Source organism: Girardinichthys multiradiatus, chromosome 7 (genome assembly GCF_021462225.1).
Source record: "Girardinichthys multiradiatus isolate DD_20200921_A chromosome 7, DD_fGirMul_XY1, whole genome shotgun sequence".
Classification (NCBI taxonomy): Eukaryota; Metazoa; Chordata; class Actinopteri; order Cyprinodontiformes; family Goodeidae; genus Girardinichthys; species Girardinichthys multiradiatus.
In genome coordinates this window covers 8,588,681-8,615,716 of record NC_061800.1, presented here as the reverse complement: position 1 = coordinate 8,615,716, position 27,036 = coordinate 8,588,681, and the positions used below count along the sequence as shown (strand labels likewise).

General features: G+C 41.9%; 1 long non-coding RNA gene across 1 annotated transcript; it reads left to right on the top strand.

The window, feature by feature from the left end:
* Positions 1–332: 332 nt before the first annotated feature.
* Positions 333–19,556, top strand: LOC124870936. The gene is made up of 3 exons (XR_007038906.1): positions 333–538; positions 6,565–6,631; positions 19,531–19,556. It is a non-coding gene; the product is annotated as an uncharacterized LOC124870936 (long non-coding RNA).
* The last annotated feature ends 7,480 nt before the right edge of the window (positions 19,557–27,036 follow it).

Here is a 27,036-nt window from a genome sequence, read left to right as displayed (position 1 = left end):
TAGAAATAAACACGATGTGTTGGAAAACAGTGTTTGGTGGCTGACTGATGTCCGTCAGGTTAAAGTGAACATGACACAAGTTGGAAAACTGTGCAAAAACAACCTCACAAGACCAGGTTCATTTTGTATTTATTTATTTTTTCTAGGAGCTGTTGATTAAAAATTAAGTAACAACATGAATATGTTTCGTCGTTTTACCGACAAATCGATCAGAAAAGCTGTGAAGACGGTCAGATCAGCCTCTCTGGCTGCAGTGCGCGCTCCCGACACAGGGGGAACAGAATATTTCATGGGAACAGAATTTCACATAACACCTGCGTCGACGTCCTTGGGTTCACCAGAGACGTAACAAGTTTGGAGACTACCCCCACCTACTCCAGGGTCAGCATCCGGATCACGGTCACTTTCAGCTGTACCTCCGTCTATCCAAGACCCAGTTTGAGGACCTGCTGCCCCGTGTTGGGGGACGAATCAGCCTCCGGGACTCGAACTACAGGCGCTGCATCCCCGCTGCAGAACACCTGCCCATCTGTCTTTGGTGAGTAAATAAATCTCAGCTCAATAGATAAACAGCCCAATTGTACTGTCCACTTCTTCTAAATATAATGTAAATTTTTGTGCCCAAACATGTGGACAAGGACCAGCAAAATACACCAGGCAAGACAACAGAATGTAGCATGTTAGCGTATTGAATAATTATATATTAACGGCTGATCGGCGACCTAGGAATCAGCCCTGCTGACATATGCATCTGAAAATTAAATACTTATGATTAAGGTTTGACTTCTGGCTAGGGGTCTTTCTGTATGGAGTTTGCAAATACTCAACCGTGCATGCGTGGGTTGTCACCGGGTACTCCAGCTTCCTCCCACAGTCCAAAAACATGACTGTTAGGTTAATTGGTCTCTCTAAAATTACCCTTAGGTGTGAATGAGTGTGTGCATGGTTGTTTGTCCTATATGTCTCTGTGTTACCCTGCGATGGATTGGCGACCTGTCCAGGGTGTACCCCGCTTCTCGCCTGTAGACTGCTGGAGATAGGCACCAGCTTCCCCATGACCCACTATGGAATAAGCGGTTTAGATGATGAATGAATAAAAAAAAAAAATATTATTTCCTACATGAACATGGATGTACTCTGAGCTACTGCTGTGAGTTTCATACTTGTATGACAACTGTTGTACTGAAAAGAGGGCTTTAGACATGACACGAATTGACAGAAAAGTTCTGATTTTTCAACTCCAGCGAAATTCGCTGCGCATCCATCGCTGGGTTCACTTCACGCTATTTGCCCTAATCACACCATTTGCATCACGTCCTTTGCGTCATTCACTTAGGGTGCCATGTGATCTGCTGGTGTTGGTCCACTGGGTTTTCAACTACTAGGAAATATTAGATTTGTTAATGTCTATTAAAAAGAACCTTTTTAATGATCTTATGATATATTCTAATTTTCTGAGACACTGAATTTGGAATTCTAATCATCTGTAAGCCAAAATCATGAAAATTACATAAAAAAATAAAGGCTCGAAATATTTATTTTACTCTATGTGGAATGAATCTATATAAAATATGAGTTTAGCTTTCTGATATGAGAGACAAAAAATATTAAACTTTTTCACCATATTCTACAGGTCCTTCTCAAAACATTAGCATATTGTGATACAGTTCATTATTTTCTATAATGTAATGATGAAAATTTAATATTCATATATTTTAGATTCATTGCACATTAACTGAAATATTTCAGGTCCTTTATTGTCTTAATACGGATGATTTTGGCATACAGCTCATGAAAACCCAAAATTCCTATCTCACAAAATTAGCATATTTCATCCGACCAATAAAAGAAAAGTGTTTTTAATACAAAAAACGTCAACCTTCAAATAATCATGTACAGTTATGCACTCAATACTTGATCTGGAATCCTTTTGCAGAAATGACTGCTTCAATGCGGCGTGGCATGGAGGCAATCAGCCTGTGGCACTGCTGAGGTCTTATGGAGGCCCAGGATGCTTCGATAGCGGCCTTTAGCTCATCCAGAGTGTTGGGTCTTGAGTCTCTCAACGTTCTCTTCACAATATCCCACAGATTCTCTGTGGGGTTCAGGTCAGGAGAGTCTGCAGGCCAATTGAGCACAGTGATACCATGGTCAGTAAACCATTTACCAGTGGTTTTGGCACTGTGAGCAGGTGCCAGGTCGTGCTGAAAAATGAAATCTTCATCTCCATAAATCTTTTCAGCAGATGGAAGCATGAAGTGCTCCAAAATCTCCTGATAGCTAGCTGCATTGACCCTGCCCTTGATAAAACACAGTGGACCAACACCAGCAGCTGACACGGCACCCCAGACCATCACTGACTGTGGGTACTTGACACTGGACTTCTGGCATTTTGGCATTTCCTTCTCCCCAGTCTTCCTCCAGACTCTGGCACCTTGATTTCCGAATGACATGCAGAATTTGCTTTCATCCGAAAAAAGTACTTTGGACCACTGAGCAACAGTCCAGTGCTGCTTCTCTGTAGCCCAGGTCTGGGGAATGCGGCACCTGTAGCCCATTTCCTGCACACGCCTGTGCACGGTGGCTCTGGATGTTTCTACTCCAGACTCAGTCCACTGCTTCCGCAGGTCCCCCAAGGTCCGGAATCGGCCCTTCTCCACAATCTTCCTCAGGGTCCGGTCACCTCTTCTCGTTGTGCAGCGTTTTCTGCCACACTTTTTCCTTCCCACAGACTTCCCACTGAGGTGCCTTGATACAGCACTCTGGGAACAGCCTATTCGTTCAGAAATTTATTTCTGTGTCTTACCCTCTTGCTTGTGGGTGTCAATAGTGGCCTTCTGGACAGCAGTCAGGTCGGCAGTCTTACCCATGATTGGGGTTTTGAGTGATGAACCAGGCTGGGAGTTTTAAAGGCCTCAGGAATCTTTTGCAGGTGTTTAGAGTTAACTCGTTGATTCAGATGATTAGGTTCATAGCTCGTTTAGAGACCCTTTTAATGATATGCTAATTTTGTGAGATAGGAATTTTGGGTTTTCATGAGCTGTATGCCAAAATCATCCGTATTAAGACAATAAAAGACCTGAAATATTTCAGTTAGTGTGCAATGAATCTAAAAGATATGAATGTTAAATTTTTATCATGACATTATGGAAAATAATGAACTTTATCACAATATGCTAATTTTTTGAGAAGGACCTGTATTGTTTATGACATATCCGGATTGGCATTGGGGTAAATTCTTAAAATAATGTAGTAGTTTAATTTCACAACCAGCCATTTGAAAATAATCCAATCTTTAATTTGAGTACCTTTTATTTATAGGTGAAAATTTAAAAACCCTTGTTTTTACAAAATCAAAATGCGATACAATTACTGACACCCCCAACAATCATTTCTATCATAACTGAATCATTTTTTATTTCAGTGTTTTTTTATATTGATCAGAGTTTCTAGAGACTTCTATTTAACAAGTAAAATAAAACAATTTCTAGAGGTTGATTCCTTGGATTTGCCAATTCACCATAACAACCCTTAGAGACTCTCTACATGCCAACACATTCAGTAGGAGTTATGTAAGAAAAAAAGCCTTTATTGAAACCTGCTGTTTTTGCTGAAATCTGCTACAAATTTAACCTGAACTGTGTGCTTTGTTCGGCTTAGACTAAGATTAAGATTTCCGGCTCTCCAGGTGGATATGAGTGAGGAGGTAGGGGTATTTAAAGTGAGTTTACTGTTGAACAAAGGATGAAACTGTGGAAAAATACCTCATGCCTCCTGATCTTTAATGCTGTGGGCCTTTTTTTCCAAATGCCCTGGGAATCTTGATAGCATGCATGGCATCATGAAGTCTTTGAAATAACAGAATAATTTAAATATAAATCCGATTACCTCTAATGTTTAAAAGAAAATATGAATTACTGAGTCTTTCCGCAATGAAATCCTACACATACAGCAAAATCAACACAAAAAATGGTTCCCCAGACAAACAAAAAATAGTCTTCTTCCATTATCATGTGAGTCCCTAAACTTGAATCCTATACACAACCTGTGGTCTGAGATGACCAGAAGAAAACATGATAGGACCAAGGAATCTGGACAATCTGTAGAGATTGTGTAGAGATTAATGGTCTTAGCACTTTGCATACCCCAACCTGGTGAATAGAGGAATACCAAATGTTATATTGGCCAACAGGAATTGTACAAAGTCCTGAGAGTGGGAGTATCAATGATTGGGACATCGAGGATTTGGTTTCTTTTCAAATATTTTTCCTCCCTAAATAAATGTTCTCAAATAAAAAGATTAGATTTTGTTCAGCATTTCTGTGTGAGATTATGCTCCTGCAGTAAAATATGAATTTATTTGAAAACTTCTTACAAATTATTAACAGGAGTGTAAGTAATTATATAGCAAGAATTGAGATTTCGAAGGTAAAATATAAAACATTAGGCTAACTAATAAGTGTGATCAACTAATTCATTTGTTTAGTAAGAGCTTGAACCTTCTTCTTCTTAGGTGCTGCAAATGCAGCATAATTTGAAACAAAATCTTTGTGGTGATACAGATGGAGAAGAAAGATAATTCTTTGAGGGAGTGTCACATCCGCAAAGCTACGCATCTCACTGTGTGGTGAATATTTAAATGATATCAGCACCAGTCAGAGTAGCAGGGTTCATGATCTGGAAGTCAGTTCAGACACCCAAAGTGTATACTGTTATCCGCTTTTATTTTCCAGCAGAAACACCCTCAACAGGAGCGCTTCATCTTAGTAAACAGACTGATTTATGATGTGGTGCTGTCTCATTTAAAACTGATGACACACTTTCTGGTTTCCATTAATAAGATAGCTGCCGGTGCACCAAAGAATCATTCCTTAGAAATACATGAAGTGCCAAATAAAACAAAAACAACTTTGTTTTAAAAGCTACCACGTATCACATGTGATTTTTTGTTCCGTTTTTGTAAAGCATGAAGAAATAAAACCCCGAGCTAGAGATGTGAAAATGCAGCAGTCAGATCAGCTCATCTTGTCTGACACATTTCAACCAGCCAAGGGGAGGGATTTCCAGGCCTCCAGCTGCTCTGTATCCTCAGGAGGTTGCAGAGTTTGGAAGGAAATCAAACATCACTGCCACCAACCCTCCCCCAAATCCATCACGCGGTTTGTCTCTTTCTCTGCCATCAACCTCCTGACCTGTGTCTCCATTCAACCGTCTCTCCCCACTCATCTACAGTAATCCACTACAATAATGTTTTAGGCTGCAGAGAATGGTTATATTTATACACCTATTCTGTTTCACAAAATATTTAGGCCCATATTCGACACACGTGGAATTTAGGAGCAATCAAATAAAAACAGGAAAGAACATTTCTGGGTAAATACTTATTTAATTATTACATTCACAAGTCAGATTTCTCTTCTGTGTTTAGTAGATGGTTTTGATTTTACTTACTTAGGACCCTGTTCATACCTCAGTTCAAAATATGCCTCAAGTATATTGCCTTCTAAATATATTCATACCCCCTAGACCTTTTCACATTTTCTCATAATACAAGCATAAACCTCAACGTATTTTATCAGGATCAACTGTATAATTGTTTTAATTTGTTTTTTTTTTTCAAAAACAAAAATCTGAAAATGTGGCATGCATTTTTATTCAGCCCCTCTTACTTTCTAATTTGGCGAGGACGTTTTTGACATGGGGGTTTTGTGAAGGTAGTCATCTTGTTTTCATCAGAGCAGAAACTGTTCCTCAGTCTTAATATCATTTTTTACTCCTGAGACTTTACCTCAGGTAGTGAGCTTGACAAGGTTCTGCTTGGCATGAGTTTGATCACAGAAAATGAGGCTTATTCTACAATGTATTCTCCCTGCTTGCATAGAGGTCCTGAAGGGATATTAGAGGTGTTTCAGAAGCCGGTCTTTGGTTCAGTAAATTAAGATGAAGAACACTTGATTGAAGATAGCATGGTTTGAAAAAAAAAGGTGAAATATATTGATGGACTAGATCCATACTAGATGCCAAACAGCAAATGTAGTCTGAATAAGTAACTGCCTAACATTTCATCCATGGATATGGAGAACTACAACCAGTTTATGTCTAGTTTTAACGAGCTTATAAATCTACAGCTGGAATGTAATCAGCGTTGTAATAACTCTTAAATTCCCTGGTAAACTGTTTTCCATCAGATCTAGCAGCTAGAGTTATGCCCAAATATGCCCAATTTGTACTAAACTCCTACCTTTATATCATTCACGTATTTTCTATTTTTAGATTAACAATGTCTAATTAAATAGGAATCAGCTTAACAGTAAAAACAAATAATTAGTTGATTTATAGTAAACAGAGAAAGTAAATAGATTTAGTCAGTTAGTGTCATCGTTTTTCTAGCTGCTTTGAACCACATGCAGAAATACACTCAGGAAAACAGGAAAAGTTTTAGAGTTTATTAAGAAATATTTCGATTGCTGGAGAAACAGGAACTCGCCGCTGTGTGGAGAGGGGATCAATGGTAAGTGGCAGGTAAAATTCTGGGTTGTTGATCTTGATATGTTTTCTTTACAGAGAGCGATTAGGAGATCCGCCAGGGGGGAGGAGAAGGTAGATGATGGATAGTCTGGGAGCGTGTCGGGTAAGTGAAAGGTTCAGGTAATTCTGTTTTACTTGCACTTGAGGTGAAGGTGCCACCAGGTGGATGAAGGGCTTGTGCGGTGGCTGTCCAGATGTGTTTGCATCTACGGATGTGATGACGTACATAAGTGATAGAGATCTCTTTCTCATCCATGGAATACAATGGTGGTTGGTAGCCCAGAGAGGCTTCTAAAGGGGAGAAACCTGTGGCAGCAAAAGTATGAGAATTATGAACGTACTCGACCCATGGCAGGAATTGGCTCCAGTCTGTGGGGTTGGTTGATGTTAAACAACGGAGGATGGATTCCAGTTCTTGATTCATCCTCTCTGTTTGGCCATTGGACTATGGGTGATATCCTGAGGTTAGAGATACTTTAGCTCCCAATGCTAAGCAGAATTGTTTCCAAACCTTAGCTGTGAACTGAGGTCCGCGGTCTCAGAGGATCTCCAGAGGTATTCCATGGAGTCTGAAAACATGCTTCACCCGAAGTTGAGCTGTCTGAAGGACAGAGGGTAGTTTTCTGAGGGGAATGAGATGACAGGTCTTAAAGAAACGGTCGATAAAAGTGAGTATGGGCGTCATACCTCGTGAAGTGGGAAGTCCGGTGACAAATTCGAGGGCTATATGTGACCAGGGCCGCTTAGGAACACAAAGGGGTTGCAACAATCCTGCGGGTGGTTGGTTAGAGGACTTATTTCTAGCACAGATAGTACAGGCTTGTGCATACTCTTTAACGTCCCTATGAAGGGACAACCACCAAAACCTGGAGATGAGGGCGATGGTTCGACTAGAACCAGGATGGGCAGAGAACTTGGATGAATGGAACCAGTGGATCAGGCGGCACCGGACAGTTGAAGGGACGTAAGTCCGATTTGGGGGTCCAGTTCCGAGATCTGGTTCATCTTTGAGGGCCTGGGATACCAAGGTTTCCACATCCCACGTGAGGGCTCCACCACGTGGGGGCTTGATATTTTTGGAACCAGGTCTGTATGAGATTGAGAAGTTAAACGTGAAAAGAAAAGGGACCAGCGAGACTGGTGAGGGTTAATGCGTTTGGCTGCTTGAAGGTAGGCTAGGTTTTTATGATCTGTCCATACCATAACTGGGTGTTCAGCGCCCGCCAGCCAATGACGCCACTCCTCCAGGGCCAGTTTTATTGCCAGGAGTTCTCGGTCTGCCACATCAAAATTTATCTCGGCTGGATTAAATCTGCGGGAGAAAAAGGCACAAGGGTGAAGTTTGCCATCAGTGTCAGAAACTTGGGATAGCACAGCCCCTGGTCCAATGTCATATGCATCAACTTCTAGTGTGAATTGTTTTGATGGGTTTGGATGAATGAGAATGGGGGCTTGAGAGAAACTGTCCTTGAGCTTATAAAAAGCTTCATCTGCCTGTGGAGTCCACTCAAAAGGGTGTTTAGTGGAAGTCATAGTGGTTAACGGGGCTGCAGTTTGACTGTAGTTTCTGATTAATCTTCTATAAAAATTGGCAAAGCCCAAAAACCGTTGAAACTGTTTACGTGAGTCAGGAGTGTGCCATTCGAGTATAGCCTTAATCTTGTCTGGGTCTGAACGAACCTGCCCACCCTCAAGGATGAATCCGAGGAAGGTAACGGAGGACTTGTGAAACTCACACTTTTCAGCTTTTACATATAGACGGTTCTCTAGGAGGCGTTGAAGGACCAAGCGGACGTGTTGTTGATGCTCTGAGAGGTCTTTTGAGTAAATGAGGATGTCATCTAAATACACAAGTATGAAACGATCGACAAAGTCCCTTAGGACATCATTCACTAGGGCCTGAAACACGGCCGGGGCTTAACAGAAGCCGAAAGGCATAACCAGATACTCAAAATGTCCTAAAGGGGTCTTAAAAGCTGCCTTCCATTCGTCCCCCTGGCGGATTTGGACGAGATGGTAAGCATTACGGAGGTCAAGTTTGGAAAATATGGTAGCATCTTGTACAGGTTCGATTGCGGAAGAGATGAGTGGGAGAGGATATGTGTTCTTTATTGTGATAAGATTGAGTCCATTGAAGTCAATGCATGGATTTTTTCCCCCACAAAGAAAAATCCTGCCCCTAGTGGAGATGATGAGGGACGAATGATTCCTGCAGCTAGGGACTTAGTGATATATTTTTTGAGGGTCTGTTGTTCTGTCGTTCAGTTCACAGTAGCTTAAAAACTGTGGTTAAAGAATAACACCTTTGTGGCCTTGGTAACTCAGGTATGTTTGTCCTCCAGAGTCCTCAAGGAAGTAAGTGGACATACATTTAAAAGTGTCGTGTATGTCTCAGCCACCGCGCCTGTCCCAAACTTCCGATTCGCAATGAACCTTCTTGGAAAACTTTATCAGCTTGCATTCCCAGGGATATTTTCAGAGTATTCAAGTATTTTGATGATAACCACCTTTATCAACAGTATCTGCCTTACTGCAAGAAAAAACATGATCAGTTCCTTGGAGTCTCCACCTCTCAGCTAACAGGATTAAAGGATCTGCCAACTTACACCAGAAGACACGTTCAGATGCCCTCTGAGCTACACCTCAGCTGGTTAAAGCTGCTCTGATAGGCAGGTTGCTTTGATGCTGTGTCCATTCAGGTTGCATTCATTATTGAGTCATGCAGGTGTTCTCTGTAGATCTCATTCTGTGTCACACTCACCCTTCTGTAAGATGTGACACTGTGTTTGACACACTCCACAGTCGAATCAAAACACCGTCTGACATGATTATTAACCCTTCTGTGTATGTGAAGGGAATTTCAACAGTGTCTGAACACACAAGGCACTCTGGGACAGCGGAAAGGATCTGAGCAGAAAAGATGTGTGATTGGTACCAGTATTGTTGTCCTGTTGGAAGGTGAACCTTCGCCCCAGTTTTGAGTCTGTTGCCGCCTCTAACAGAGTTTCTTCAAGGATTGTACTGTAGCAAGGACAGGATAGCCTTGTCCCTGCTGAAGAAAAGCTTTCTCACAGCATGATGCTGTTCATTTGCCTGAGATATTCATTTGCCTTGGTGAGATATCTTGGTAGATATGAATTGTGTCGTATTCTTTTCATTTTCAGAAAAGGGATATTGTCTTATAGCCTAACCCCGCTTTAAACTTCTCGTACCATGTTTCAGTACCTAAACACATCATTGTGACACTGAGGGAGTGGTAGAGTGGGTGATTTTCAATGCTGTACATTAACACAGCATTGAACGCATGAGACCGTAATGGTGCAGTCAACAAAGCAAGCATGGCTGATAGAAAGCGCCCAAAAGTATGGCTCCACTTCTCAAAATGTGATGCAGATTATGCTCGCTGCAATATTTGTGTGCAATATGTGTGCAAAGCGCAAGACCAGTGGCAGGAATACTGCTAATTTGAGGGAGCACCTGGTTAAGTACAAGATTTTTCTCAAGGCTGAAGAGTGCACAATTCTTGTCAGCCTCAGATCTATTCAGCATTGTTAGCATGCCTGCATCCGTTAGGGACTCGTCTGCAGCCTGCAACATGGGAGGAGAAATGTTGAAACAACTGAGATGTTACGATACACACAGCTGGATGTTGTTTGGATATATTCATTAAAGTTTATATATTGAGAAATAAATATGTTAAATTGAAAAGGTTTGAGATTTTATTATTGGATGAATTAACATTTATTACCACAAAAACACACACAAAAGTACCAAAAATTGGTACCCTTGAGGACTGATACCAATTTCCCAGATACCGGGAAAGGTACCCATCCCGAGTTGTGACATTACAAAATGGTGAAAAATGCAATACTCTTGCAATCGCACTATAACTGAATCATGGAAGCAGTACAGTATTGTACTGCTGAAAAACAAGACTGCATTACAAGACTGCAAGTATAACCCACAATCATTAATAATCTGGCATACTGTTTTTGCTTCATTCTTGCTAATTATTCAGGACAGGAAGAATCGTAACCCATTTCTTCTGTTCACCATGTTATTTCCACTAACAAATAATCTAGTCAGTTACTGATAAGGTTTTATGTTGGTTTCTTATGTGAGGTAAAAACCACAGGATGTTAGTGATATCTGATGTGAAGCAACTGATACAAAGCAAAAAACTGCATCCTTTGTGCTAATGTGATGGGGGGTGTTCGTTTGCAGCATCACACTTTGCATCTAAACAGACATGAAAAGGCTTCAGGTTTTAAGATCTGGTTCAGCTCCAGACAGATTACCAAAGGGACATTTTAATGAGGTTTACGTGGGTAAAAATTATTATGTTCTGCTAGTTATAACATGGAATTTCTTTGGCCCTAATTGCAGACAAACCTTTTTGAATGAATGGGTTGCTCTCAGGAGCTCAATTAATTCCAGCATAGTATGGTCATAGGGTGCAACTTGTGCAACAAGTTCAGTCGTGAAATTTCTTTGCTCCTAATTATTCCATTGTCAACTGTCAGTGGTATTATAATCACTACAGACGTCCAAACTTTATGTGGCCTTCAGATTAGCTCAAGAACAGTGCATAGAGCGCTTCATTGAATGGGTTTATATGGCCAAGCAACTGAGTCCAAGCCATGCCTCACCAAGTGCAATGAGAAGAGTCTGATGCAGTGGTGTAAAGCATGTTACCACTGGACCCTAAAGCAGTGCAGGCGCCTTCTCTGGAAAGATGCATCATGCTTCACTGCAAAGAGTCCTGACCTCGACCAGTGCCATGAAGTTACTTTTTGAAATATTTTATTAACTTTCCAAAAATGTAATTGGATTTATCACACAAATTTGATGTCAGAGGCACTTTAACTTCACAAAGCGGGTGACGATCATTGCTCCCATTGGACAGAAATGACGGGGGCGGAATACAGCACAGACCTGGAAATTTAGAAAAACAACTGTAGACGTGCTGTGTGCAGCAACTCTGTTCTGCATATTTGTGCTATTACAGCTGCAATATTATTGTGAGAGTCAAGACCAGCTCATTCAACACAGATTTCGCAAAGTCCTATTTATAATTTTGGAACGGCGCCAGAGAATGCATGTTCCCTATCCCACAACATGCCAGTAGTGTTGCTAAGCAACAAAAAGCTTATTAGGTATGATTTCAGTAGAACATACACCTTTGCTACCAGCTACGGTGGCTTATTAAGTCCAAAGAGACATACATTTTCTGTAGTTTGTTTGTATTCAGACCATAAGCAAACCGCACCAGAATCTGTTTGGAAGCGGACCAAGACCACCTGAAAAAGTGGGTCTCTGTCCGGTTGTTTGGTCCGCACCAACGGGGGAAACAAACTCTGGTCCGTTTAAAGTGGACCAAAAGTGGTAGGTGTGAATACTTGTACTCGTCATCTTCTGCTTATCCGGGACCGGGTGGCGGGGGCAGCAGAAACACCCAGACGTCCCTCTCCCCAGACACCTCCTCCAGCTCCTCCGGGGGGAGCCGAAGGCGTTCCCAGGCCAGCTGAGAGACATAATCCCTCCAGCGTGTCCTGGGCCCCTGGAAACCGGTCAAAGCTCTCCCTGAGGTGGGAGTTGAATACATCCCTGGCCGAGGGCTCCGCCAGATCTTCCCATCAGACCCTTACTATGCGCTTGGGCCTGCCAAGTCTGTCCGGCTTTCTCCTCCTCCAGCGGATCCAACTCACCACCAGGTGGTGATCAGCCCCTCTCTTCACCCGAGTGTCCAAAACATGCGGCCGAAGGTCTGATGATACGACAACAAAGTCGATCATTGACCTCCTGCCTAGGGTGTCCTGGTGCCAAGTGCACTGATGGACACCCTTATGTTTGAACATGATGTTCATTATGGACAATCTGTGACTAGCACAGAAGTCCAATAACAAACCACCACTTGGATTCAGATCGGGGTGGCAATTCCTCACGATCACGCCTCTCCAGGTGTCACTGTTGTTTCCCACGTGGGCGTTGAAGTCCCCCAGCAGAATAATGGAGTCCCAGGAGGGGCACTATCCAGCACCCCCGACAGGAACACCATGAAGGCCGGGTACTCCGCACTACCGCTCGGCCCTTAGGCCTAAACGAAAGTCAGAGACCTATCCTCAAAGCGAAGGCGCAGGGCTGCGACCCTCTCATCCACTGGGATAAACCCCAACATGAGACGGCTGAGCTGTGGGGCAACAAGCAAACCCACACCAGCCCGCTGCCTCTCCCCGTGGGCCACTCCAGAGTAGAAGAGAGTCCAACCCCTCTCAAGGAGACGGGTTCCAGAACCCACGCTGTGCGTGGAGGCGAGCCCGACTATTTCTAGTCGATATGTCTCGACCTCCCGCACGAGCTCAGGCTCCTTCCCCCCCAGCGAGGTGACATTCCACATCCCTAGAGCCAGCCTAAGCATCCGGGGATCGGGCCGCTGAGGTCTCCACCTTCGTCCGCCACCCAATCCTCTTTGCACCGGTCCCTCACGGTTCCCCCTGCAGGTGGTGGGCCCACTGGGGGATGGCCTCGCGTCTCTCGTTCGGACTTTGCCCGGCCGGGTCCCGCGAGGAGCAACCCGGAAAGGGTTGCTCTCCGGCGAGTCCCGACCCCAGGCCTGGCTCCAGGGTGGGACCCCGGCTCCGCCGTACTGGGTGACGTCACATGCCTCGATGTACTAGTCCTCATAAAGGATTCTTGAACCGCTCTTTGTCTGACCCGTCACCTAGAGCCTGTTTGCCATGGGAGACCCTACCAGGGGCATTTAAGCCCCAGACAACATAGCCTCTAGGATCATTCGAGCACTCCAACCCTTCCACCACTATAAGGTGGCGGTTCAAGGAGGGGGGCGGTGTTAATACACCCTTAGAAAGTTTCTGTTAAGAGGGAAGGGGTGAGATTGACAGACAGATCGGTGCAAATGCTGCAGTAATGCAGATGCTGCACTGGTCCATTGTAGTGAAGAGAGAGCTGTTCCTACCCTAACCTGTCGGCATGAACTTTGGGTCATGACCAAAAGAACAAGATCAAGGATATAAACAGCAGAAATTAGCTTCCTTGGCAGGATGGTCAGGCACTCCCTTAGAGATATTGTGAGGATCTCAGCCATCCGAGATGAGCTCAGAGAAGAGCCACTGCCTCTCCACATCAAGAAGAGTCAGCTAAGGTGGCTCGTGCATCTTTTTTGAATGCCCCCCGGGCAAGCAGGAGAGACTATGACTTTCGGCTGGCCTAGGAATGCCTGGGGCTTCCCCCATATGAGCTGGTGGAGGTCTCTGGGGAGAGGGAAGTCTGGGCGTCTCTGCTTAAACTGCTGCCCCCACGATCCGGTTCCGGATAAGCCTAAGATTACGGGTACGAGTGCAAATTTTGAGGGTTTCTTACCAACCATGATCTTGTACTTCAGTATATCTGCTTTGCAAATATAAAACTCTAAAACTCAGCTAGAGAGAAAAACCCAATTATTTTGTCTTCTGATTAATTGTATCTTAATAGATCTTTCCCATATATGGTACTATATGCTGCTTTAAGCACAATGAACATATTGCTATGTTTTGCAAAGTGCAGACATACATTACTAGCTTGTTTTCCTAATAGTAGTTTATCAATTAGTAAATCCCAGTGGTTTTTTTTAACTTGTTGATTGATTATTAGCTCTACATATTTATTTTAGATTTATCTTGTAAATAATTGATAGAGTTTAAGAATCATGGATCTAGTACTGGTGAAAAATCCCTCTCTCTATGGTCCAACTGAAATCTCATAGGAGAAGACAAATAGAATCAAAGGTTGCTGTCTTATTGGGAAAAGGGCTTTGTACAAAGTGAGGGTTCCAACAATAGTATCCCTGATGTTTCATTTAAAACCAGTTATTTCCTATTTGGTATTTTTATCCCTCCATTCATAAAGGTTGGATTTTTCTTAATTATTCAGAGTTGAAATATTACTGCAATAAAATATTAATTTATGTTTTACACATCTTTACCAGGGATAGCAAAAAATTTGCTTAAGTTTGTATGTTTTCTATGTGAAAGGTATCTCAGACAGCAGAAATAATCCTTTTTCTAACTGGTTTAGCTTAATTTTGCCTATTCCAGCGTCTAAACTATTCAGGCAACTAAGGTCTGTAATCAAATACGTTTCTGGCTCAGCTGTATAGAGCCTAATTTCCATCTATCTACAGGATAGGGGAATATCTCAGGCATGTGAAGGCATGTGAGAAGCTCTGACCTCTTGAGAATGTGCTTGTCCATCATCATTATGACCTCCAGTCTGCCGTACCAAATCAAAACATCAGACAGCAGCTGGCAACAACCATCAGTTAGCTGGGGTGAATTCTAAGAAAGTGGTGGCTCTTGACTTTAGGGAACGAGAAGGGACAGACAACTCTCCATTACTTCAGTCCAAAAACAAAGGCATATTTTGTCAGCTGCCAGTCTTTGTCGTATCACTACTTCTAAATTAGAGATAGACATCTGAATTTCAGGGTTATTCCTAAGAGAGAAAAGCAGGCTGGTCTTGGATTAGGAATTAAGACTGATAGATTTGCACCATCCTCTTTATGGTGAGCAGTTCAAAAGAGCAGGGCTGATAAACGTGCTTTTTATATAGTAAAAAAACAAACAAACAAAAAATGATGTCCCTCCAAAATGTAGAAAGGGGTCAAAGATAAAGATTAGGATGTGAGGAAGTTAGGAGGATTGAGCAGCAGAATATTCCACTGCTGCAATGCGCTTGAGAACAGAATGGGGAACAGGCCCATATTCTTCAAAACAAAAAAACTCAGCTCTCAGCTCATTTAAACAGTCAACTCAAATGCTTTCATTCTAAATTTCACATTTTGGCACAGATAGTGTTTTTAACAACCTTACTAAAAAATGTGGTCAATTGTTGAAAAACTCAGTTTTAAAGCAACTATGGATTCCAACTATTATGGATCCATTTGTTATTTCACATTATACAAGGTGATCTGCTGAGATCACCTGCCATGTGCACTTTCAGATCATGTAGAACCAAAGAGACGTGCCTTGCAACTTGTAGCATTCATCCATGTAAAACAAGACGTTGTTGTCGCTATTCTCATACAAGGGGTCTGTCAAAATGCATTCAACAAAGTTGTTTTGTTTAATCCTCAAAATCTTATTATCTGCATCAGATTCTGCTGGTCAACATGTTTCTCAGGTCAGATGAACACTGAAGGATGATATGGTGTATCCGTTCTGTGCACACGCAGACTATTCTGCATTGGCTGCTGACTTTGCTTTGTATCATACCACATCCCATTTGTTCCACAAATCTTGTACTAAAAATCTGAAGGCCAGCTGTCATTTGACAGATTGGAATACACACCCCTGACCAAATGATGGCGAGTTAACATATCAATTAGCTGTTTCCTCTCACTGAAGCAAGTGCTTGCCGGATCAGGAAACCCCTCATTCAGAGTTTTGCCAGCTTCTGATCACTTCAATTGGAGAAATGTTCTCTGATTTCAAAACTTTGGCTGAAGTGGCGCTTGTAATTCCAGTCTCTAGTGTGGCGGTAGAGTGCTGATTCAGCTTCCAGAACAACATCAAAACAGCCACAAATGTCATCTGTTAGAGGCAAAAGTCCAAAACCATATGACACAAAGCCTCTGCAGAAATCCCACTCCTGACGCTAAAGCGGGTGCACATTTTAGGTCCATGTGGACCAGGAGGAAGTTCAGGCCAAAGCAGGTGATCTGTTCATATTTTAAGTGCAATGGTTTAATTTTATTGTTTATATGTAGTTACTGGGACCACAGTCAGTGTTTTTATCACTGCAGAGAAAAAGTTAATAATATGGTTGATGTGGACTGTTCAGACTGAATATTTTATCATTATCATAAAAGCAAAAACAGTGATGGGTAAAAATATATTATGACAAGATTTTCTTTACCCTGTCAGCCAAAATGACCGACAACAAAAAAGTCTAGTGCAGCCTCTGTTTCCAACCTGTGTTGCAGTTGAAAGTCGAAAAACAGGAAGATACTTGTGCTTATAAGGACCAGGCAAACTAAAATTCAACTGAAGTCAAAGTTTATTTCCATAAGACATTTAAAACAGTAGTTGATTTGGGACTAGGTGGTGCAGTTGGTGTAGAGAGAGTCCCATCAATACCTATGGTCTGTGGACCTGTAGTGTTAACCATCAAAACACTTTAGTTTGTTTGAAGTGGTTTTCACATATTTTCTTTATTTTTCCAAGCTGTCCTAAATCAGACCCTTTCACTCATATAGAATCATTGCTAAACAAAATCTGTGGAGAATTTAAGCCTGAAGAGTATTTGACTTGTTTCACAACATTTAAAATAGCATTGCCAAGATATAATAATAATAATGAAAGTCTGATGAAAACTGCAGGTTTGAAACAGATTTCTTTTGTCTTGTTACAACCACAGACTTCAATGTGTTTTAGTGGGAATTTAAATAAATCTAGAAAGAGAATGTTGCTGCTTTCATTAGACAAAACTTCTCCTTTTACTGTGCTGTTGGTTTTAAAAGATACTAATTCACCTCAATTATTATTACGGCTCAGATTGTGTGACACATTTACTCAGATATTTACACACTCATTTATCTACACACCATTTGATGATAAACACACTTTAATGAATATCAGCGAAGACATCTGCTGCATATGGACAAGAGGAAAACACCACTTGACTTGTTTTGGATGTTTCTTGTGCTTTGCTCACATACTTTGGTTGCTCCTTCCAGTAAGAGCTGCACATGTGTAAAGCAGGAAGTGATGAACTGTTTTGTGTGGGCTGGAAGGGTGATTTCATGAAAACCTTGTTTCCCTTTCAATACTGATTGTCTTGGTGACAAATCTTCACTTCCCTGCTAGGTCTCTAAACCACACCTTCCTCCCTTGAAATTTTCTGCTGATAAAAACTTTTAATGCTGTGTTTTCCGAGCAGTTAAACTCATATGTTTGCTATTTCAAACCACAAAAAGCAGAGCTCAGTGTTGGCTGATGAACAAGTCAGGACTGGTATATGATGGAGCACAGATGTGCTGACACCCCAACTCCACCACCAGCCTTCTGGAATGACGTGGCTGCAGCCTCACATAGCACTGCCCTGCGTCATCACTTTCTACCTTTCTGCAGCATGCAGCTCTGTTGAAACTATTAATTTCCAGCCACATCATAAACTATCTGAGAATCATTTTAAAATGGAAGGATCTTGACTGTAAAAATTGACAAATTTTTTTAAAGAGAATTTCCCTTCTAACATTAAATCACAAAAGAAACATGTTGATGTTCTAGACATGTTCATAAACAAAGTAAAAAAAAAAATCCAACGAAACAACAAATAACTTTTTATCGCTTCAACCAAACATTAGGTCAACTTAACACTGAGCTTAACACTCAGTATTAGTTGTTTTGAATATACAGCAGTGGTAGGTAAACATTTAACAGTGTCTTTACTTTTAGCCTGCTTTTCTTCTTTTTACTTTGATTTAAAAAGTAGATGAGCCAAACCACATGGATGTGCACAGGACAGTCTGAATAATGGCAGAAGAGTGTACCCCACATTCTGATTTGGAAATAAAAGCTGCTTCAGCTCAACGTGATCTGTCCAATCACACAGCCTCAGGGGACAAAGGTTGATGACTCTGAAACTGCATAACTATAATAGTTATGCAAGTCTTACTCACTGTAAATCAGATAAAATATAGCTGACAACTTTTCAGGTGGGAGCTGCTTGGACCTACCAGTCTGCTGGAGTGACACGTGAACCCAATCAGTCTGTCCACCATTTGCAGAAATGTTATCCCAGTGAATATGTCTGACCCCATTCTGGCTTTTTTGATACCAGCTGGGCAGCAGGTCCCACTGGGACTGAGTAGGGCCGGAATGTGATGCACACAAACTGCTGTTCACTAATTGGCCATGGATGAGTTATGAGAAGGTGTTCATGAAGGTGGTGGAGAGAATTACAAGCCACAGATTTTACCGCACATCGCAGCAGTGGTGGGAAAAGCCTAAAAAAACTCATGAGCAATTAAAAAAAATATCTAGACCACAATGACCAGAGCGTGTCGGATCGAAAACTAGTTGCGGATTTCGAAATCATGGGTGCCATTTATGGCCATAGCCTTGCGAGTTGTTGATGGGAGCGTGGTTTCTTCTCTGCAACTTCACTCAATTATGAGCATTTATTTTACTTTGCAAAGCACATGATCCTGATTGCTTGAACCCCCATCTTCTGCCATTAATGGATCCACAACATGTTTTGTGCTGAGTAGAGGGATGTCGAGTGGAGTGAAGCCAAGCAGTTCTGGAACCATGAATAGAAAAGACACATTAGTCTTTCCAACATAAAAGCCTGAAACGTGAATAGGATTAAAGTTGCAATGGCCATACTGCTTGAGAATGGACGTCACGCCGCATTGCAGGCTGGGATTGCCTCAGCCATTTCTCCAGTGGTAAACACTGGCATCGCTAACAAAAGCTACCTTTAACAACAATGGATTGTAAGCAGAGCAAGTCACGGATCCCGTACCGCAACAAATTAAACAGCATTTCGAGACAGCGATACCTCGAGAAAATACAGTCAGTTAATGGGCTTGATCCATATGAACACATTGAGTGGACATCCAACCTAAATGACCTTCCAGAAGTAACATTACTCAACGTGTTTGATTACAATGTGTGTGGAGTGAGTGCCTACACACAAGTCCCTGGTAGCTCATTTGCAGATCACAAACGGTTGGGTGCAGGATCGTCAGATTTACCATGTAAATGACCACAACATCGTTGTTCTCACAAAGGTATGTGCATATAACATGTACACAAAAACATGTCTCTCCCAAACAAAATTTCAAAAACCCACTACACTTTGGTGCCAGTGCAATGTTAAACAGTACTGTTATGTGTTATTTCTGATGACTAGTGTAAACGATGAAAAACATTATGATTTGTGATTGCAATAGTCATCCATCCATCCATTGTCTTCCGCTTATCCGGGGTCGGGTCACAGATGCAGCAGCCTAAGCAGAGAGACCCAGACTTCCCTCTCCCAAGCCACTTGGGCCAGCTCATCTGGGGGAACCCCAAGGCGTTCCCAGGCCAGCCGAGAAGCATAGTCCCTCCAGCATGTCCTGGGTCTTCCTCTGGGCCTCCTCCCTGTGGGACGTGCCCAGAAAACCTCACCAGTGAGGCGTCCAGGAGGCAACCTAACCAGATGCCCCAGCCACCTCAACTGCCTCCTCTCAACGTGGAAACGCAGTGGCTCTACTCTGAGTCCCTCCCGGATAACCGGGCTTCTCACCCTATCTCTAAGGGAGAGCCCAGACACCCTGCGGGCTCTCCCGCAGGGTGTCTGGCAGCTTGTGTCCGTGATCTCGTTCTTTCGGTCACAACCCAAAGCTCATGACCATGGATGAGGGTAGGAACTTAGACCAACCGGTAAATTGAGGGCTTCGCTTTTTGACTCAGCTCTCTCTTCAACACCACAGACTGGTACAGCACCTGCAACAATATTGACACAGCACCAATCCGTCTATTGATCTCCCAATCCATTTTTCCGTCATTTGTGAACAAGAACCCAAGATACTTGAACTCCTCCACTTGAGGCAGGACCTCCGCCCCGATCCAGAGTAGGCACTGTATCCTTTTCCGGCTCAAGACCATGGCCCCGGACTTGGAGGCGCTGATTCTCATCCTGGCCACTTCACATTTGGTTGTGAACTGCTCCAGTGAGACCTGTAGATCATGAGCTGATGAAGCCAATAGAAAAACATCATCCGCAAAAAGCAGAGACGCAATCCTAAGGCCACCAAAATGGATCCCCTCAACACCTTGGCTGTGCCTAGAAATTCTGTCCATAAAAGTTATGAAAGGAATCAGTGACAAAGGGCAACCTTGGCAGGGTCCAACCCTCGCTGGAAATGAGTTTGACTTACTGCCCGCAATGCGGACCAAGCTCTGACACCGGTCATACAGGGACCTGAAAGCTCGTATCAATGGGCCTGGTACCCCATACTCCCGGAGTATCTCCCACAGGATTCCCCGAGGGACATGGTCGAACGCCTTCTCCAAGTCCACAAAGCACATGTAGACTGGTTGGGTGAACTCCCATGCACCCTCCAGGACCCTGTTGAGGGTGTAGAGCTGGTTTAGTGTTCCACAGCCAGGACGAAAACCACACTGCTCCTCCTGAATATGAGGTTTGACTATCCGACGGATCCTCCTCTCCAGAACCCCCGAATAGACCTTACCAGGTCTATTTCACTCCATGGGTGAAAGCCCGGCCACCAGGGGCCCGCCAGCATGCCCCACCTCCAGTTCTGGCTCCAAAGTGGGGCCCCGGTGACCCACGTCGAGGCGAGAGAACACTATTTCCATTTGTGTCAATAATGGGGTCTGTGCTTTGTCTGATCCTTCACCTAGGACCTTCCCTTGGGTGACCCTACCAGGGGCATAAAGCCCCTGACAACATAGCTCTTAGGATCATTGGGACACTCAAACCCCTCCACCATGGCAAGTTGGCAGCCCAGGGAGGGGCTGGTTACAATATTGTGTTGAATATGACAGAGTACAATGTGTTATGTTAATTGCATTCACTAGATGTTATTTTTAGATTTAAACCTGACATTGCCATGTTCCTATGGTCCACACACAAAAGCATCATTTCATGTCATTATTGTATTACTTTGTTGGTATTGTTGCTATTAGCAACATCATTCCCATTTTTTATATTGATTATAGTATTAACTTTGAACATGTCTTAGGTTTTGCACTCTCACATCTGGATGAAACTCCACTGAAACCATGGGATGTCATCAGTACTTCTGGGCAAATGGACTCTGCACACTCCACCTGTATGGCTGGCATCGCAGAGTAATGTACACATGTTGGCTCTTGCCTGTTAAAAATGTAAGCCTCAGTCCGGATAAGGGGGACCAAACTGTGACTGATGCTCCAACCTACCGGATGATGACCAGTCAACAAAGTTCACGCAGAGATTGGTCACAGGATTGACTCCTCCAATGGAACAGTCTGTTTCCAGATTTATATGAAATCTATTTGTGCGTCCTATATGTATATGTTACACTTACACATATAGGCTACTAATTTATCTATCTATAGATATCTATATATCTATCTATAGATATCTATATATCTATAGATAGATATCTATAGAGATATCTATAGAGATATCTATATATAGATATTAAAATATATATAAAGTTGAAGTTGAAGTTTTAATAGAAGTGACATCTTAGTACCGTGCCACATTTATTACTAGTGCACTTTATGCCCCTGATGATTTAACTCAGTCATTCTGCTGTAGCTGCTAGAATTATACACCTGTGAGCTTTCTTTTGAGGTTAGGCTTTGCTGCAGTGCTACTTTTTGCTACGTGTTTACCTCAAACCGTCAATGTTTTGCACAGTAATGCTGTTGTTACTGTTTGAAGTTACAGGGCCACATTTTCACTTGTGCGCTTTATGCCTCTGAGTATTTCTTATTTACTGCTGTTGGGACTACAGCCATGGTTACAACATGAAGTCCAGTACAGACTTTTCTGGAACTTTCAAAATAAATTGCATTAACCTACTTCCGGCACAGCCAGGGAAAGGGGTACTTCCCATGATGCCAATGTCTGTATAAAAGCACCCCCTTTCCAAGGAATTGCTCTCTTTCACCGGGACAGGAGCGACACAGAGCGCTAATGTCTCTTTGCAGGCAAACAGACATAATTCTTCAAACTGGATCCAAGAGTGTCATACGGTCAGCCGATCATATGCACTAAGTTAAGTACGAATGAATTGCTGTATGTGTATCCGGTATTCAATCAAGAACGGGGATAATTAAGATACAAGCATTGCTTGACTTTCTCTCTGAGGTTTACAGAGGCAACTTTGTTTCCAAAAAGTTTCCCAGCAGAGACGCTGTCTCTACGACGGCGAGTGAAGCATTTTCCTGGTCTGAAAGGAGGACAACAGGGACCGCACCACTGTGGTTACAGTAACTGCGCAGTTGGTTGGTGGACAGAGTGAGCCGTCCTTCACCCACAGCTGCGGAGGTTAACTGAAGCTAACCTTTTGTTCACAGAGCTTTCTTCAAACTTCGTCGTTGCACGGACAACTTTTCTTCAGCACGGTTCACATGCGAGGTTAGGGTTTGGGCAGAGTGATAGAAGTGATTTAGAATGAATGAAATAATCTAAACGTTTTTCATTTTATGAAGTTTGGTTTTGTTTGTGTTGAACTCAGCTATCTAGGTGCTAGCAGGCTATCTGCTCAGCACGTGCTCAGTTTTGTGTTCTGTGTTGGTGTGTTTTGAAAGTTACGACAAACTTTACTTGAAGGGTGATTTTAAATACAGAAGATTGATCATAACATGCCATCTGCGCTTATGCTTTTTAACCCTTTTATTAACGGAGGTGTGTGTTTGATTCTGGTGCTAAGCTATCAGCTTTTTTTGTTAGCTTTAACTGCTAACAGGTAAGAACACATGCTTGCTACTAAACATCATCTACCCAGAAAGGTTGTTAGTTTCCAATCCAGTAAATAATATTTCCCTAAACATTGTTTTGCTAAACTTGATTACTAAGTAAACACTATTAAGCCCCATTTCTCCAGAAAGATTTGGCTCTGTTCCAAAATATTCCCTTAAATATTTGACCATTTCCTTAATAATATTTCTTTAAATATTATTTCAATAAATAAAGGCAGCTAATGAGACAACATTGAGAATTAGTCATCCATAAGGTTGGTTTTATTCAGCAGATCATTCTTTAAAACATTATTTTATTAAAATAATACTTTATCTGATTTTGCATTGTGAATGGTTGTCTAAAGGTACGCCAATTATTGCCTGAGTTAATTCCAAGACTAACTTAACTTCACTTCCAGGTTCTTCAAAATAATCCTTGGTTCTCAAACATAAACATTGCATGGTAATGTTGCATCACTCTTTTGGTCATGGTTTCAACCGTCTTTGATCAACTTGTTTATATTGTACATGGCCCATTAGTCTTCCTTACTCTTTAATTCTGCTTGGTAGTTTAGTTGGATTGTTTTAGCATAGTAAAGAGTTTGTTGATTGAAATATGTTTGACTTTGAGTTGACTTATATTTGTTAACAAATTCTTGTATTTTAAGAAATTGTGTGAATTTATTCCATGTGTGTGCAGAGTTTTGCTGTTCAATAATGTCAGAGCTTGGCTTACCCTTTTCGATTTTGTCCTAATACCACCACCTTATTGGGTTGGTATTCACAGGACAACCCTTAACAGACCGAAATATTATTTGATAAAATTTTAAAGTATTAATATTAAATATTAAATAATATATTCAGATTCATAGTCACAACACTGCTGATCTTTAAGTCTACTGTGTCTCTGGACTTGCTGTGATTCCACTACATTGGAACTGTCAAGGTTTTTCCCAACAGTGATAGTGCACTCATAAAGTTCCAAAATCAACTGATCAAGTGCTGTAAATGATCCTAAATGGTACCTGTTTCTCCAAAGTTTACACAAACAAGAAGTTAAGAAGGCATAGCATAGCATTTTACCCCCAGGTTCACAGGTCTAAATTAACACGGTTGAGGTAGTGGGCCACAGGAGGAGTTGTTATGTTCACATTTGTTTTACTCAAACACAAAAAGGTTGCTTTCTGCACATGTGATGACTACTTGACAGAGCACAGTGTGTAAGACTGAATAATTGTGTGTCTGACCAAATAGTCAGCAGAACAGGAGCACCAAAGGGCACGGAACCGTCGTCATTCATTTTCTCTCTGTACACCTCAGACTACCAGAAGAAGTCAAAGTCCTGCCATCTGCAGAAATATTAATATGACTCTGCAGGGGTTGGGTGTATCAGAGATGGAGTACTGATGGAGTACTGAGAGGTGGTGGACAGCTTTGTGGCATGGTTTGGAAACAATCATCTTAACTGTGAACAAAACAAAGGAGATGCTTGTCGATTACAGGAGAAGAAAGGTGTTCACCTGGACAACAAACTGGACTGAAGAAACAACAGTGAAGCTGTGTAACAAAGGGGACAGAGCAGACTTTACTACTTGAGGAGACTCAGGTCATTCAGTGTTTGCAGTATCCAGGTCATTTCTAATTCTGTTGTGGAGAGTGCAATCTCTTCTGCTATCAGTTGGAGTAGCAGCGTCAGAGTCAGTGATTTAAAAAGCTCATTAAGTTGATAAAAGAGGCTGGCTGTGTTCTGGGGACTGCTCTGAAACCCCTGGAGATGCAAGGAAGGATTCCTTATAAAATGATGAATATTACAGACAGCTCAAATAACCTGTTCATGAGAATGTCATATAACAGCAGAGTGTCTTGAGTCAGAAGCTTCTTCAGATCCGATGTTATACTGACAGCTACAGGAGCTCCTTCCTGCCCACACACATCACCATCTATGAGTCTTTAAAAAAACAGCTGGAGTTACAACAAAATTAAATTTGCCTTTGGGACTATTTTTTCTGTTTGTGAAGTTGTTGCATTTTATGCATGTACAGCATTACATTGTCATTCATAATTTGATCTGGAACTAAGTCCATCTGCTAACGGTTTTTAAAAAATATTGACAAATAGGCCATGAATGTCGCAACTTAGAGGCCCCATATACACCACACATATTTGCAACGGCTTTAAAATTTAATTAAATGCTACTGAATTGCCAGCCATGTCCCAATAACGACGTTACTCAATCATGCTACGCTATACACACACATCTGATCTATTTTTTTATTTATTTAGCTAATAATTTTTTGATCAGGTAAAGGCACTCATATTCTGTGCATAAAGCATTAACCGTTTAGCCTGATGACTGATGATCCTCAAATATGAAAAACAAACAAAAGTGATACTACAGCAAAAGTGAAGTGCACTGCTCTGATACTGTGAAACACCACATTTTACACCTTTCATCCAAATATACACACACTATACAAATAATTGAACATAATAAGCAGCACATATACTTCATAAATATGACAGGATGTGATATTTCACAAAATGTGCTTAATTTCTTCATAATTACCCTACGTAACACTACTTTTAAGATTAGATAATTAAGTGTGAAAGCAGCTTCAATTGTGACATAAGTCAACGCTGCTAATACCTTTCTGTCAAAATCATGAGTTATACCAAAGTGCAGCCACTCAAGTCCAGTTCAGGCTGGCAGTGAATTTACATCAATGAGCTGGAAACACCCCCTCTTCCTGCCTCGCCCCTCTTCCCTGTCTTTTTGACCCACAACACAAAGGGAGGGGAACTCTCTTATCATAGGCCCGGGTCTGAATAGGTATGCTTTCCTGGAAAACCTTCACTCTGGTGAGAATAGACAATAGATCCTTTGTGTTTTAGCTCTTCACTGGTTCAATTATTCAAGACACCCCCATCATGTCAGGCCTCCAGGGACCATTGCCATTGGCTGACCACTGTCATTAGCTGACCACTCTTTTTATTACCCATTCTCATTATGTTTAGTTGTAGAATGTCTTATTCTTCCACCTGTTGTGGGATCTGAATAAATAGGTGGATGGCTCTAGTTTGTGTCTGATTAATTTGTAATTGATCAGACGGACCATGCTTCTGCTCCTTGGTCTCTCCTCCTCCTGTTTGAGCAAACAAAAGTAGCTCCACCTGTTCCCCTTCATACAAAGGCAGCAAAGGGTATCCTCTTTCATAGAGATGTTTATTCAGCAGGTCTGCTGTAAAGCAGTCTGCCCTAGATTTAACCAAACACTAAATCACCCTCTGTACACATTTAGAAAACTTAGATATCCAAAGACACCTACAGAGAGCATGATTCAAATAGAGCTGATGTGAAAAAAACAGGTCTGGTTTCAACCTCAGTGGTCCTTTAGCTCAAAAGGTAAAGTGAAGTGATAAACAGCTTTCAGAGTTTCTGACTTCCAAAGTTCAGATATAACCTACCACTCCACACTACCATCTCCAACCTGGAACAGCAGGGGTGCTACTGTACCAAACAGACTAACAGTAAAACTACTGTACACTCTATACACATTCGACTGGGTCAGTTCCTACACAATCCTGTCATCTACAGCTTGGGTAGAGCCCATCTCTGGTGGTGATAACACAACATACAGCAACGAGGTCCAGAGGCTGGCAGGGTGGACTGCTGACCACAACTTGGTTCATAAGCATCTCCAAGACCAACAAATCCATGCTTAACTTCAGAATGAGAAGGTCCAACTGACGCAGGATGCAGAGTGTTGAGGTCTATAGCCAGGAAATAGAACTCATAAAAGTGAACACCTGTCACCATAGAGACTGCATCAATGTACATCCACTAAATACCCTTAGAGAAAGTGGCTAGATTTATATATACTATGCAGTTCTGCATGTCTACAATTATATATATATATATATACATATATATATATATGTGTGTATATATATATATATATATATATATATATAACTTAATTTATTTGTATAGCTGTATTTTAACATATAGTTTTGCTTTGGTCAAAGTGCACTGTACAGACTG